The 15,398-nt window shown below is 43.6% G+C and overlaps 2 protein-coding genes across 5 annotated transcripts in view; both read left to right on the forward strand.

Moving 5' to 3' along the window:
- The first annotated feature begins 5,710 nt into the window (after nt 1-5,710).
- SCAMP4 (secretory carrier membrane protein 4) overlaps nt 5,711-15,398 on the forward strand; it is a 110,127-nt gene continuing 100,439 nt past the window's right edge. For 2 of the 3 annotated variants that reach the window (XM_069072736.1, XM_069072559.1), the window contains exon 1: nt 5,711-5,849. The gene's annotated coding sequence lies outside the window, so the exon portion shown is untranslated. Of the gene's footprint in view, nt 5,850-8,763; nt 8,843-15,398 lie in introns of all 3 variants that reach the window. The other variant, XM_069072647.1, reaches the window with a different exon arrangement.
- ADAT3 (adenosine deaminase tRNA specific 3) overlaps nt 5,731-15,398 on the forward strand; it is a 34,127-nt gene continuing 24,459 nt past the window's right edge. The window contains exons 1-2 of one of the 2 annotated variants that reach the window (XM_069072440.1): nt 5,795-5,849; nt 8,764-8,842. The gene's annotated coding sequence lies outside the window, so the exon portion shown is untranslated. Of the gene's footprint in view, nt 5,850-8,763; nt 8,843-15,398 lie in introns of both variants that reach the window. The other variant, XM_069072373.1, reaches the window with a different exon arrangement.

Below are 15,398 nucleotides of genomic sequence, written 5' to 3' on the forward strand. Positions count from 1 at the left end.
GAGGGGGGGCTGACAAGAAGGGAATACTGAGGGAGGCAGTGGTCAAAAGGAAAACTCTTAAGGAGAGGAAGAGAGAAGGGGAGAAAAATAAAAGCATAAACAGGGGAGGGAATAGGATGGAGGGAAAAAGACAGATAGTAATCATTAACTGTGAGCATGAATGGGATGAACTCTCCCATAAAATGGAGGCAGATAGCAGAATGTATTAAAAACCATAATCCTACAATATGCTGTTTATAAGAAACTGTAGCAGCAAGCACCCCAAGCGTCCTCAGGGTGGCTGCCCATACAGGTTCTTGGATCTGCTTTGATAAAGGAAAGCAACTCAAAATGGGTTAACAAGCTTACTTTAATCAGTCAAACATATATCGTTTACCTCGTTCAGGGGAAAAAGGTCAGCACCCCGAACTTCAAAGTATACAGGCAGAAGTATCAAGACAGAAACAGATCAAGTAGACAGCTTTCCAAACTGTCCAGCCATTACATCCATACCAAATCAACATCTGGGTTTCAACATCTGGGTTTTTCAAAGCCAGGGGGCTCTGGACAACGGCTTCCCATAATCCATATCAAATCACAGAACACTTCTCAAAGTGAGCCCCAAAACAAAGCTACACATCAGGGCTTATATAGCCTTCTCCTGGCTCAGAGAATGTAACAATCTTTTGGACCCACTGGCCAATCAAAAAGTATCAACTGAAAAAACAAGCCTCCCACCCCAGGCTCCAGGTGCACTTTAGCCTAGGGGCAGGGAAGATCTTTAAAATTTACATTCCCATTACAGAAACACATCTGAAACAGAGAGATATACACAGGGTAAAGGTAAAAGGCTGGAGTAAAATATATCATGCCTCAGCTGAAGTAAAAAAAGCAGGGGTAGCAATCCTTATCTTAGATAAAGCAAAAGCAAAAATTGATCTAATTAAAAAAGATAAGGAAGGGAACTATATCCTGCTAAAAGGCACCATTGAGAATGAAGCAATATCATTACTTAACATATATGCACCAAGTGGTATAGCATCCAAATTCCTAGAGGAGAAGGTGAGGGAATTGGAGGAAGAAATAGATAGCAAAACTATACTAGTGGGGGACCTTAATCTCCCCATCTCTGAACTTGATAAATCCAACCTCAAAATAAACAAGATAGAAGTTAAGGAGGTGAATAGAATCTTAGAGAGGGTAGGTATGATAGATCTCTGGAGAAAACTGAATGGGGATAAAAAGGAATATACCTTCTTCTCAGTGGTATGTGGCACATACACAAAAATCAACCATGTACTAGGACATAAAAATCTCACAATTCAATGCAGAAAGGCAGAAATATTAAATGCATCGTTCTCAGATCATGATGCAATAAAATTCATATGCAATAAAGGGCCATGGAAAGATATACTAAAAACTAATTGGAAACTAAACAATTTAATCCTAAATAATGAGCGGGTCAAACAAGAAATTATAGAAACAATCAGCAACTTCATTCAAGAGAATGACAATAATGAGACAACATACCAAAATTTGTGGGATGCAGCAAAGGTGGTTCTTAGGGGAAGTTTTATATCCCTAAGTGCATACATGAATAAATTAGAGAAAAGGGAGGTCAATGAGTTGGGTATGCAATTGAAAAAGCTAGAAAAAGAACAAATTGAAAATCCGCAAATAAATACTAAATTAAAAATAATGAAAACCAAAGGAGAGATTAATAAAATTGAAATTAAGTAAACTATTGAACTAATAAATAAAACTAAGAGCTGGTTTTATGAAAAAAAAAACCAATAAAATTGATAGACCCTTAGCCAATATGATAAAAAAGAAGAAAGAAAATGAAATTATGAGTATCAAAAATGAAAAGGATGAATCTACCTCCAATGAAGAGGAAATTAAAACAATAATTAGGAATTATTTTGCCCAATTGTGTGCACATAAATTTGACAATATTAGAGAAATGGATGAAAATTTACAAAAATATAAGTTGCCCAGATTAACTGAAAAGGAAGTAAATTACTTAAATAACCCCTCAATTTCTCAGGAAAAGAAATTGAACAAATCATCAGTGAACTCCCTTGGAAAAAATCTCCAGGGCCGGATGGATTTACTAGTGAATTCTATCAAACATTTAAAGAACAATTGATTCCAATACTCTACAAACTCTTTGGGAAAATTAGTGAAAAAGGAGTCCTACCAAATTCTTTTTATGACACAAATGTGGTACTGATACCTAAATCAGAAAGAGATAAAACAGAAAAAGAAAATTATAGACCAATTTCCCTCATGAATATAGATGCAAAAAATTTAAATAAAATATTAGCAAAAAGACTATAGCAACTTATCACAAGAATAATACACTTTGATCAGGTAGGATTTATTCCAGGAATGCAAGGTTGGTTTAATATTAGGAAAACCATCAGTATAATTGATCATATCATATCAACAATAAAACTAGAAGAAACCACATGATTATCTCAATAGATGCAGAAAAGCTTTTGACAAAGTACAACATCTATTCCTATTAAAAACACTAGAAAGTATAGGAATAAATGGAGCCTTCCTTAAAATAATAAGTAGCATCTATTTAAAGCCATCAGCAAGTAGTATATATAATTGGGATAAGCTAGAAGCATTTCTAATAAGATCAGGGGTAAAACAAGGGTGCCCACTATCACCCCTCTTATTCAATCTGGTACTGAAAATGTTAGCAGTAGCAATTAGAGAAGAAAAATACATCAAAGGAATCAAATTAGGCAAAGAAGAGACTAAGTTATCACTCTTTGCAGATGACATGATGATATACTTAGAGAATCCTAAAGATTCAAGTACAAAACTACTTGGGACAATAAATAAATTTGGCGAAGTTGCAGGATATAAAATAAACCCACATATATCCTTGGCATTCCTGTATATTTCTAATGAAATCCAAAAGCAAGAGACAGAAAGAGAAATCCCATTTAAAGTTACTGTAGACATTATAAAATATTTGGGAATCTACCTGCCAAAACAAATCCAGGATATATATGAACACAACTACAAAACACTTTTCACACAAATAAAGTCAGGTCTAACTAATTGGAAAAACATCAATTGCTCATGGCTGGGTCAAGCTAATATATAAAAAATGACAATTTTACCTAAATTAAATTATATATTTAGTGCCATACCAATCAATATACCAAAAAATTACTTTATAGAACTAGAAAAAATAGTAACAAAATTCAATTGGAAGAACAAAAGATCCAGAATATCAAAGGAATTAATGAAAAGAAATGCTAGGGACAGTGGCCTAGCTATACCAGATTTTAATCTGTATTATAAAGCAGCAGTCATCAAAACTACTTGGTACCGGCTGAGGAATAGAGCAGTGGATCAATGGAATAGATTGGGTACACAAGACTCAGCAGTCAATGACTATAATAATCTAATCTCTGATAAACTCAAAGACCCAAGTTTTTGGGATAAGAACTCACTATTTGGCAAAAACTGCTTGGAAAACTTGAATATAGTATGGCAGAAACTGGGCATAGACCATTATCTAACACCGTATACCAAAATTAAGTCTAAATGGGTACGTGATCTAAGTATAAAGGATGATACTGTAAGCAATCTGGGAAAGCAAGGAATAGTTTATCTGTCAGATTTATGGAGAGGGGAAGACTTCATGACCAAACAAGAATTAGAGAGAATCATAAAAATGCAAAATGGATAACTTTGATTACATGAAACTGAAAAGCTTCTGTACAAACAAAGCCAATGTAACCAAGATTAAGAGGGAAGTGGGAAACTGTGAAAGAATTTTTACAACCAATGTCTCTGATAAAGGCCTCATTTCTAAAATATACAGAGAATTGAGTCAAATCTATAAGAATACAAGTCATTCCCCAATTGATAAATGGTCAAAGAATATGAATGAACAAATTAAAGATATCTATAAGCATATGAAAAAAATGCTCTGAATCACTATTGATTAGAGAAATGCAAATCAAAACAACTCTGAGGTACCACATCTCACCAGCCAGATTAGCTAAGATGACAAAACAGGAAAATGATAAATGTTGGAGAGGATGTGGAAAAACTGGAACACTAATACATTGCTAGTCGAGTTGTGAACTGATCCAACCATTCTGGAGAGCAATCTGTAACTATGTCCAAAGGGCCATAATTTCATATCCTTTGATCCAGTAATACCATTTCTAGGGTTGTCTCCCAAAGAGATCATAGAAGTGGGAAAAAGACCCGTATGTACAAAAATATTTATAGCAGCTCTTTTTGTGGTGTCAAAGAATTGGAAATTAAAGGGATGCTCATCAATTGGGGAATGGCTAAACAAGTTATGGTATATGAATGTAATGGAATACTATTGCACCATAAGAAACTAAGAGCAGATGGACTTCATATTTACCTGCAGAGACATATACGAACTGATGCTGAGTGAGAAGAGCAGAACCAGGAAAAATCTGTACACAATTACAGATACAACTTATGTGTGACAACCAACTTTGATAGACCAGACTCTTCTCAGCAATGCAGGGCTATAAGTAAACTCCAAAAGACTCATGATGGAGAGAGATGTCTACATTCAGAGAAAGAACTAGAAAGAACAGACTTTGAATGCAGATTGAAGCAAATTACCTGCTCTCTTTCTTTTTCTTGTTTGGTTTTGTTTCCTCTTTCCCATTGTTCATTCCATCCAATACAATCCTTCTCTATAACCTGACCAATGCCTAGTGTGAAAGTATCAGCAGATCCTATACCTGACTGTATGCCGCTATAGGGGGAGGAGGGAGGGGAAGAAAATTTGAAACTCAAAATAAAATGAATTTTTCTCCATTTCTAAAATGCATATTGTAAAGAACAAGGTGATTTATATTTCTCTGAAATTTTCAAAAGTATCAAGCAAGACAAACTGTCATGCAACTTTTATCTACATGACTCTCCCCTCCCCAAAGTTTGTGGCCTTAATAATTATTGGCTCATTTCACCAATGGAAATAGGCAAAGGAGCATCCTTCTCTATTGGCCGCTAGGTGGCGCCGTAGTGCATAGAGCGTTGAGCCCGGGGTCAGGAAGCTTTATATGCGCTTAATAGTAGGCGCTTCATGTTTGACTGATTGACAGGTTTCCCCCAGTTACTGAAGCCATCGCCTCTCTGCTTTGTATATCTCGTATACCTCTTCTTCTTTATATAGTCCCTTCGTGCCATTAGAATGCAAGCTCCTTGAAGGCTGGGAATTTTTTGTGTTTGTTTTTTGTTTCTACTTTTCTTGTATCTTAGTACAGCGCCTGGCACACAGTAGTAATAATAACAGTTATAAATGATAATAAAAACCAGCGCCTAAGCACATAAGGTCTTGAAAATAGTTGCCTTATCAAGAACTAGTGTTGAATGGAACGGGATGCCTCGATAGGTAGTAAGCTCCCCATCACTGGAGGTGTTCAGAGGACAGATGCTTTTCCTCTTTAGGAAGAGCAAAATGGGCCAGTCCACCGTCCCAGACACCAGGAAGAGATAGGTCGCCAAGCACTAGAGGGACTCCACCCGACCACCCTTCCCCTCCCTCAACTGCCCCGTGACAGCCTTCCAGAAAGGCCACGCCCCCGTCACGAGGGTAGAGGACCTCCCGAGGGGGCGGGGATTCCAATAGGGTGCGCCAGGAGTCCTGGGGGTTGTAGTCCAGCTCGTCCACCGTAGGTCCGCGTCTGACCCCTCGGAACTACGACTCCCATCGTGCCCCGCGGCCTCGGGCAAGAGAGCTGGGGGCCGGGAGTGGGGGGGGAGGAGAAGGAGAGGAGGCAGCCGGCGAGCTTACTACTGCCTGTTGCTAAGCCTTGAAGGAAGCTCCGTGCTTGGGCTGCGCTCAGGTAAGGTTGAGGAAAACATCAGTCCGGCGGGCGGTAGCTGGGTGTAGATTCCCCGCCGTCGCAATGCTGGGCTCCGGGGACGGGCCACGCCCCCTCTTCTTTCTATCGCGGCCCCTCCTGGGGCCTGGGCCTGGGTCCAGGCCTGGAGGGTCCTGGGGAGGAGCTAAGGGAGGGGGGGAGAGAGGGAGGAGGAGAAAGGAAGGAGGGGAAGGATCAGAGATGGAGAGAAAGAAGGGGAGGAAAAGTGAGAGAAAAAAGGAAAAGGGAAGAGGGAGGGGGAAAGCGAAGAGGAGGAAGGAAGAGGGATCAGGGAGGGAGGAGGGGATGGAGCGGGATGCAGAGGGGGAGGGGACACCTGGAGCGGGGAGGGAGCGTTGGAGTGAAGCCCCAGCAGGAGGGCAGGTTGGTCCTCAGGGCACCCACGTGGTTGGTGGGCTGGGCTCTCTGGGGGATTTTTTCTAGTTGGGAGGAAGGCACTTTCTCTGGGGAGCCACCCGAGGAAGCCATCCGAGGAGGGGGCGTTGTATTTGTCTTTCTTTGTGTCTCTCTTCTCTGTTTCTGCAAATCTCACTCTTCCTCCCTGGCTGAGCCCGTCCTTTTTTCCATCTTTGCTCATATCCAGCCAACTCCCCCAATGACAACTGCATGTGACCCGCTCCAGCCTCTCTGGGGTAGGGATTCCTCTTCAGGTACTGGTTGGACTGAATTATTTTTGAGAGGGACCTTGATACTCTAAGATGCTCTTATCTCCTCTGGGAGGCATGAATGAATGAAAGAAAAAGCATCCACAAAGTCGATTAGACAGTCAAGCCTGTGTGTGCTAAACTGTCATTGTGCCCAGCACTAGAGATTCAAAGAAAAGACACAAACAGTACCTGCCCCAAAGAAACTTACTAATGGTAGAGATTGTTGTTGTTCAGTGGTGAACGACTCTCCATGACCCCATTTGGGGTTTTCTTGGCAAAAATACTGGAGTGGTTTGCCATTTCCTTATCCAGCTCATTTTACAGGTGAGGAAACCGAGGCAAGCAGGGTGAAATGACTTGCCCAGGATCACACATCTAGGAAGCCTCTGAGGCCAAATTTGAACTCAGGTCTAACTGACTCCAGGCCCAGTGCTCTGTCCACTCCCCCACCTAGCTGCCCCATAGTAGAGACAGCATGTGTATGATTACATACAGACAGTTGTTTTATCTAATTAGACCATTCTGCAGATGCTCTTTGATTTTTAAGTAATGTGAATCTACCAGCAGATAGTGGGACAGGGAGGGAGAGAGGGAGGAAGGGGGGTTAGCCACCTAGAGGGAGGGAGTCAGGACCTGATTCCAGGACTCTTGGTGGGGGCCTGGGACGGAGACTCCATAGCAGGAGGAACACAGTGGGTGGGCCAGCATGAACCTGGAGGAAGAATGCGAAGACAACAGACATGTGGAGGATGGACATGCAGGAGAGGACAGATGGGCAGGGGACAGACACCCAGTGAGGGGGCAGACTGTGCAAAGGTCTTCTTTCTGGCTCCAGGAGTCTTAAGCAGCAGCTATGGTGTCTCCTCTGTAGGTGTTTCCGCTTTCACTTGGAGGGTTTTTTCAAGTTTTTTTTCTTCTTTTGGTGGGGGCAGTGAGAGGCCACAGAGAACCAAGGGAGGGGGCCATGGATGGATGGACATAGTTCTGTGCAGTAAAATTAATGTAGGTGGGGGTTTTTTGGAACGTGGAATTTTTTACTTAAAGCCAAATTTGTGTAATGCACATTTATGTAAAGTGGGTACTGTACATACAGAATGCCAGACAGGTCCCAGACACATAAAAGGTCATGAATCCCTGACCCAGAGGAAGGGCTCCCAGACTTTGGGTAGATGTCTTCTGGGGGCTTGTGGGCAGAAATCCTGGGGGGGCCAGGTGTGTGGATGTGTTGGATCTGTACCCATGGAAGGAGAACCACCTTGATGAGATCATAGACCAGTTGAAATAAACATGCATATGTCATTCTCACCTCTCCTCCCCATGTTAGTTGTGGGCTGGGGCTGGCACTTAACTCTGTCCTGCATAGTACTCACCATGGCATACTTGCTTAATTGTTCTTTGTCAAGGAAGATAGAGTTAACATCCGTGAAATGAAGCATTTATTTAATTTGCCTCAGTGGGTGGTGAGTTCATGGTCACTAGTGATCTTCCAGTGGAGGGTGAATGATTGCTTCTCTTCCATGGTGGTAGAGGGCATTTCTCCCGAGAGTTGGAGGTGGGATCATTGGTGCTTTGAAGGACATCTAGACCCCTGGAGGTTAAGGAACTTGCCTGCCTATAGGTTACTCAGGTAGCAAGCCTTAGAGATGGGATTTGAACTTGAGACATCCAATTTCCAGCTCAGTGATCTGTCTTACCCCTGTACCATTTAAGCTGGAAGAGACTTGAAGTTACATAGGTCAACCCCTTTATTTGAATGAGGCCCAGGGAGGCTAAGTGATTTGCCTGCACTGACATGGGCTCTAAGTGGCCATGCCAGGGCTCCTGCCAGCTTTCTTTCCACTGTATGGTGGCTTCAAATTGAATGACTTGCCCACAGCCTTTCTCCCCTCCTGTATCTGAGTTGCTAACCAGTGACTGGGGCTGCAGACTGATGAAATTAGCAAAACGAAGCAGCCTGCATGGTGCAAGGCCTTCTGGTTTCAGAAGTACCAGCAGCCTATGACAAAGCCAGCTGGAAAATCAGGAAGCAAGGCAACGTACAGATCAGGGGTGTACAGGGATGGCTGTGCTGGTGAGCAGGGGAATTGGTGTGACAGGCAGGGTAGGGAGGTGGGGACAGACACAAGGAGCTGGGTCAGTAGGCGGTTTTCTAATCAAGTTTGACCTAATTAGAACACATGTTCAGGGTGTTAAGTTTGATTGTAGTCTTCTGACTTGTCTCTTTCTAGGACAGCAGTTGTGTTAGTATATTGGCCGGTATCCCCCTGACACAGGACATACAGGGGGGTTTGCTTTCACCATTGGAAGGTGAGTTTTCTCAGGCAGTGTGGCATAATGAAAAACTTCTTGAACTGGGAGTCAGATGGGGGCTCTTTTTGTTTTTTTGGAGGGGAAAAGGCAAGGCAATTGGGATTAAGTGACTTGCCCAGGGTCACACAGCTAGTAAGTGTGGTCAAGTGTCTGAGGCTGGATTTGAACTCAGGTCCTCCTGACTTCGGGGCTGGTGCTCTATTCACTGCACAACCTAGCTGCCCCAGAGGAGGGTTCTTTAGGCTGTTCATTGGGGGGCCAAGAGGAGGGTGCAAAGCAAGGGCAAAGGATGTTTGTCAGAACAAAGATTCTGATTACATTCACCTGGGAGTCAGAAAGGGGAGGGGGGAAGGGGAGCACTGCACTTTTTGGCCCCCCAATATTTTTCTACTTACCTGCAGGAAACGGATGAGGAGACTGCCAGTGAGTCTCTCATAATGTTTGTTTATTTTTTTTTTTTTAAGTTGGGGGAAGAAGTTAACATTCTGTTAGAGACAAATAAGGGTGTTTTTGTGTTTTGAGTTGGAGACAGTGGCTGCTTTCATGGAGCCTGGGCCTGATTTTGGTACATGGGGAGTCATGTGGTAGGGAATAGATGGTATTCCATCTTATCCTTTCAGCTAGAGAGAAACTTGGATTTCAGAGTGAGCCCTGTGCCCTGCACACATAGCAGTAGCCAATTTGATCATTTCTGTAGCTGTGGAGGCAGTGTGGAAGAGTGGGGAGAGGGCTGGAGTCAGGAAGGCCTGGCTTAGACATTTAGCACTCTGAGCCTCAAGTACCATAAGAGGGCTAGAAGTTTTTCTGATTTTTTTTTCAATGCAGAAATTCCTCTACCAGGACAATTCTGCACTGAAAAAAAAATTAGAAAAAAAAATGCTGTAAAAGGTATAGATTATGGAGATCATCACACTAGTATAACAGTAGCTAACATTTATGTGATGCTTTAAGGCTTGCAAATTGCATATTTTTCACATTTCATCTCTACGATCACCCTGTGAGGTGGGTGCTGTCATTCTCCCCATTTCATAGATGTAGAAATGGAGAATAGTGAAGGACTGAAATGGGATTCAAACTCAGGGCTTTCTGACTCAAGTCCAGCATCCTGTCCACTGCACCTCCTGGCCACCTGGAATGAGTAAATCCATCATGCCTTTTTAGTATTTCCATTAGCTTGCAAAGAATGGAAGTGACACAGCCCAGCTTGGGAGTTTTCAGTCTGCAGCTGGGCATTACAAGACTTTTCCAGACCCAGTGGGAAGGGGAGAATCAGAAGCACTTAATAAGCTCATCTCTTGGTAGTCCCAGGCAGTAATGCACCCTTCATTTCTAGCACTGATTGGGAGAGGTAGATTTTGACTGGATAGCTGCTTTTAACCATTAAGACCCTCTCTGTAACAGAATGAACTGCTTTGTTCGATTGGGAGAGGGGTCAGAGTGCTGGCCTGGTCACCTTTCCAGGCCTTGATTTCCTCATCTCTTAAATCAAAGTGTTGAGTGATAACATCTCCAGGTTCCTTTCCAGCTCCCAATCCTGGGGTCCTCCTAAGTTCTTTTCACTGAGGTTTTTTTTTTCTTCTTGAAAAATCTTAGTCTTTTTATTTATATGGTTTTGTGTTTTTTTTTTTTGAGGCAGCTAGTGGGTGGCTGGGTAGTGGAGAGAATGCTGGGCCTGGAGTTTAGGAAGACTTGAATTCAGATCCAGCCTCAGTCACTCACTTAACCCCTTACCTACTACCTTTCCTCCTAGGCATAAAGTGTCCTCTTAGCTGATTCTCCCAAGTCAGTGAGATTGTTTCCCCTCTTTAACTTGGGCGCTTTCCCTCTGTTGATGATTTCCTATTTATCGTGTCCATAGCCTGCTTTGTTTTCATTTGTTTGCCTGTTGGGCACCCCCTCCCCCCTTAGATTGTAAGCTCCTTGAGAGCAGGGACTGTCTTTTGCCTCTTTGTATCCCCAGCCCTTATCACGTAGTGGATACTTGGACCTCACATACCACCTTGTAAGTCTAATGGACTTATCAGATGTCTTCTAGCTCTAGCTTCTAGCTAGTGGAGAGACCCCATGGTATAGTAGTAGATGAAGTTGGGGTCTGGGTCAGCCAGACCTGGGTTTGAGTCCTGCCTGGGGCACATTCTGTCTGTGTATGACCCTGGGCAAGTCACTTCACTTCTCAGGACCCTCCTTGCCCTTTCCTCCACCCCCCACAATGTGGATGAACAATTATCTTGCAGTTATAGTCTTAGAAAGTTGCTTGGGGGGTTTGGGGGGAGGTGGCAGGCAGGCTCAGGGTTCTCTGACCAGGACCCCATGATACCAGTGAAGTCAGATACATTTAAACCTATTCAGACCAAGAAGAAACTGGTATCTTCTTCCTACATTAGACTCTGTGGTCCATTAGGGCAGATAGCCTGCCTTATCTCATCTCAGTTTCTCCCCTGTGGAGAAACTGTCTAATCATTTAAATAAATGAATAGAATAAGAACTCAAATCTAGTGATTTAAAGATCTACAAATTAATTAATGACTTAATTTTGGGAATTGTACTGGTTTCTTTTTTTATAAAATGTGATTGTACTCTGGACATTTTTTCCCCAAAATTGATTAATTATTATGAAGGCTCATAGACGCCTACTGTGGAATAGTTTATAATCGTTATAAAGCTTTGCTCAAGGAGTGAGATTTTCAGTCTTCTTGGTAGTGACTCGAGGCCACCTTTTGCATAAAGAATTAACAGCATTTCAGAGGTGGAAGGACCTTCAGAGGGCATGTCACCCAACCCCTTCCTAGAAAAGAATTCCCTCTGCTCTTTCCCTGTATAACCTAAGAGGTTACTCAGCCTTTATTGGACCACTGCCAGTGAGAGGGCATATATCACCTCTGCCTGCCACCCACTTCCCTAATTAGGAATTACATATTAGGAGAATTTTCTCAACATCAAACTTAATTTTGCCCCTTTGCAACTTTCCTCCAAAACTCCTTGTTCTGCCCTTTGGGCCCAGGCTGGACAAGTCTGAGTAATCTCACACACACAGGATAGGGTTTGAGATGCTTGAAGGCAGCTGTCGTATTCTCCCTGAATTTTCTCCAGTCTATTCTAAACATCCTTTGCTTCTTCAGGCAGTTCTTCTATGGCATGAGGTCAGACCCCTTCTCCATCTTAGCTCTTCTCTGGACATAATCCAGTTTATCAACCCCACCCCAGCTGGTGCCTAGAGCTGACCACATGTGGCCTGACCAGTGCATAGGACAGAGGAAGTGTCCCCTCTTCGATGCGGCCCAAGATGGCCTTGGCCTCTCTGGCTGCCAGGCCACACAGACAGCTCACACTGCAATTTTCCATTCCCCCAAACCTTCAGGTCTTTCTCCAACAAACTGCTTTCTGACCCTCCCAATCTGTGTAGTCGGGCTTTCTGAGACCACGTCTTTATATTTGTCTCTGTGAAATTGGATCTTATTCGATCTGCCCAGGTCATCTTGGATCTTATCTCGGTCATCAGGTTGTTCCCCTACCTGCCAGCTCTTTGATCAGCAGACTTGAAGTGCTTGTCACCTTACCTCCAGCGGGGGGTTCTTCACCTTTTTGGGTGTCCTGGGCCCCTTTGGCAGTCAGTCTGGTGAGCCTAAGGACCCTTTAAAAAATAAGGTGTATAAATTACAATGGAAACTAGTTTTATTGAAACAATCAAAATATTGTTTTAAAAAAAACCTGCTGCAGATCACTAATAAAAATGTTGAACAGCCTAGGCCCAAGCACACATCCCTGGCGGCAGGCCTCTGCCAGCAGGCTTTGAAGCTGACAGGAAGGCATTGATGATTTTTCTTTGGAGATAGCCAATTTCCTAAGTCCTGGCCTCCTCACTTACACCTTTAGCTTACGCCTCTCCATTCACAGGGATAGCACAAGAGACTTCTGTCATATGTTTTGCTTAAGTCTTGACCTATGGTCAATACCTTGCTTTCTCCTGAGCCACCAATTTAGTAATCCTATCAAAAAAGGAAATAGCCCAGCATGACCTGCTCTTTGTGGAGCCGTGCTGGCTCTTTTTGAGCCTTGCTTCCTTTTTTTATTTTTACATGGAATGTTTGCCCTCTCTCTCTCTAATAAGACACTAGAATTTTGCCAGGAATCCAGCTTAAGTTTGCTGGCCTGTAGTTTACAATCCCATTCTCTTTTTTTTGAAAGTTGTGCCCTTCTCCAGCCTGGTGAATCTCTCTGCTCTCTTCCATGTGTCCAAGATCACTGGCCCTGGTTCAGCCATCTCACCCACCCGTTCTTTTGGCTTCCAGGGACTCAGTTTATCTGGGGCTGGCCGATTTGAACTTGACGCAGGCAGCTTTGAGGGGCTGTCTTAGGACTTCCTCAACTCCCTGTTCTATCCTTTCTAGTCTGGAGTTCATTCTCATTGGCCAAGAAACTAGATCCAAAGTAAGAGCTGCGTATCCTCACCTTCTCTCACATGCTCCTTAGTGACCATTATTGTTGGCCCATCTGCCCAGAGCAGCAGCCCTACCCTGCCTTGGACCTTCTCTTGTCCTCAGGAGAGTGAAAAAGGCACTTCCTGTTGCCCTCAGTTTCCTTGCAGTGACTCATTCTGGAGTTTGTCACTACTAACATAATTCTAAAATACCAAGCCACACTTTGTATCCTTACCATCATTGCATGGGGACAGGTGGAAGAACTAGAATTTGATCGAGTGATTAAAAAAACACGTAGGATGGCAAATTTAGAGCTGAGAAGGACATTATAGGTCACTGAGCCCAATTCCCTTATTTTACAGATGGAGAAACTGAGGCCCAGAGAAGTTAAGTGAGTTGCCCAGGGTCATATAGCTAAAAATAACTGAGGTGGGATTTGAGTCTGGGTCTTCCTGACTCTTAAGTCCAGTTCCCTGCCCATTCTTTCATGCTGCTTCATGGGAAGACCAAAGAAATCAAGGAAATGTCCCAAGGACCCAGGCTGTGGTTGTTTTCCAGCATTTCTTTCCTCTTTACACTGTAACACTGGGTTTAACAGCCCCTGGCACAAGTGGGAAAAATGGCAGAGAAGTGGGGGTGTAGGGTGGGGTGGGGCAGGTCTTGCATCTGCCAACCAGTTGCCTTTTCTCTGTTGTGTGGAGCCTGAGACTTGGCAGGTGGTGGAGGCCCTCCTTCCTGTGCCTAGGACAGCTGCCCATACTTACTCTCTGAATCCCAACAACCAGTCCGAGTCAGTGGTCCCTGCCCTTGGGGCAAAATGGAGAGGAGTCAGCACTTGGGCACATCCTTATGAAAACCTGGAACTGCTTTCCTGTGCTGTACCGGGTGTCGTTTCAAAGGGCCACAGAGCTAAAAACTGGAAACTCAGTTTCCTACCTGATGAGGTACTGTCTATTGTTTCCCTCTCTGCTTGTCCTTCCACTTAAAAAGAGGTGATAACCAACCACTAACATTCAGTAGTATTGTTAAGACTCCCATAACAGATAGTCCTGTGAGCTGTAGGTGGTAATGCAAGTATTGATACATCTTTCCCCATTATACAGGTGGAAAAACTGAGGTCCAGAGAATCTGTGAGTAACTTGCTCATAATCAGTATTGCAAAATCCCAGGTCTTCCGATTCTTTTTTTTTTTTGCCTTTTGGAGGGCAATTGGGGTTAAGTAACTTGCCCAAGGTTACACGGCTAGTTTTTTTGTGTGGGTGTTAAGTGTCTGAGGCTGGAACCGAACTCATGCCTCCTGACTCCAGGCCGGCGCTTTACTCATTGCACCACCTAGCCACCCCAAGGTTTTCCGACTCTTGACTAGTGTCCTTTCCCAGTGTACCAGACTGCCTTTAGTTATTATGTTAGAAGAGCTCCTCTCATTCCTTTAACACAGAGGCTCTTAACCTGAATTTAAAAAATATTTTTGTAACTATTTCAGTATAATTAATTTCCTTTGTAATCCTATGTATTTTGCTTTATGCATTTAAACACATGATTCTGAGAAGGGCTCCATAGGCCTTACCAGACAGTGGGGTCCAGGACACAAACACGGTGGAGAAGGCTTCCTGTAGCCCTGTAATGTTGGTGAAGCTCGTTGTTGTACCAGCATTCACCCCGTTTTACAGAGGGCTCAGTGGCTGGGGTAACCTCAACATCTGCCTGGGGATATGGGGAGTAGGGCTGTCAAAAGAAGATTCAAGGCTGTATTCTATGATAGACTGCCAGGTGGATTTGTCCCATGAGTCTAGCTGAGGGCACCACAGACACTCTTTTTTTATGGCATTACAGGGTAAAGGATTTGGAAGAGGCAGGTAGGCTGTGGCTTGGTTGGCCTTGTTCTCAGCAGTGGAACGGCAGTGCACATGTTAAGGTCTTGTAGGGGTTTAACAGCCACGGCATAGGCAGCCAGTCCCCCTCAGAATGGTGTACATCTGGAGCCCAGCAATTGGATGAAGAGCCCTAAGGAGGGGCTTAACCAGTGAGGAAGAAAGCAGCCTTCCTCCTGTTCCCCTCGAGAGTTGCCATGGTTTAAGTCATGGGCTTGAGGCAAGAACAGCTGGAGCTTTTCTCTAGAGGTTTTAGGGCCTAGT

Source organism: Petaurus breviceps, unplaced genomic scaffold (assembly GCF_028583685.1).
Source record: "Petaurus breviceps papuanus isolate PSGF00001 unplaced genomic scaffold, PetGlider_PUasm1.0 108, whole genome shotgun sequence".
NCBI classification, from domain to species: Eukaryota; Metazoa; Chordata; class Mammalia; order Diprotodontia; family Petauridae; genus Petaurus; species Petaurus breviceps.